A 525-nucleotide genomic window follows, 5' to 3' on the forward strand; every position below is an offset into this window, starting at 1 on the left:
GGCTGAAAAGAACAAGAAATGAAAGTCTGCGGATCGCCGAGTCCAACTTGGCGAGTCACCGAATTGACAAGCACCGCCCTTTGTTCCAGTACGCGAAGCCTTGAAGGAAGTGGATCAAAAGGCGAGGAAAGGAGCAGTCGGTGAATCACCGATTAGTTCCGCGAAGCAATACTGTACCGCCCAATGATCCAGAATGCGAGGATGCTAAAGGCAAGACACTAAAGGCGATGAGCTGACCAAAGGGAGGATGGCCGAGTTCATCGGCGATCTCAACTAATGTCGCCGAACAATGCTCCGCAGCACAATCTGTGAAAACTATAAATACTATAGATTATTTAGTGTGGAACAATTATTATTATTATTTTCACTTTAGAACATATTCTAGCTGATATTTTTCTCTCAAGTTTGGAGAGGATTTTTGTGGAGACTTGAAGAAACGAGTTCTTCTTCCCCAAGTTGGGAGGGGGTCTTCTCTATTCATCTTCCTTTGCTTAATTCAAGGTTTAATTTATTACACCCAGTTGA

The sequence above is a fragment of the Solanum tuberosum genome, unplaced genomic scaffold (genome assembly GCF_000226075.1).
Source record: "Solanum tuberosum cultivar DM 1-3 516 R44 unplaced genomic scaffold, SolTub_3.0 scf00079, whole genome shotgun sequence".
Lineage (NCBI taxonomy): Eukaryota > Viridiplantae > Streptophyta > Magnoliopsida > Solanales > Solanaceae > Solanum > Solanum tuberosum.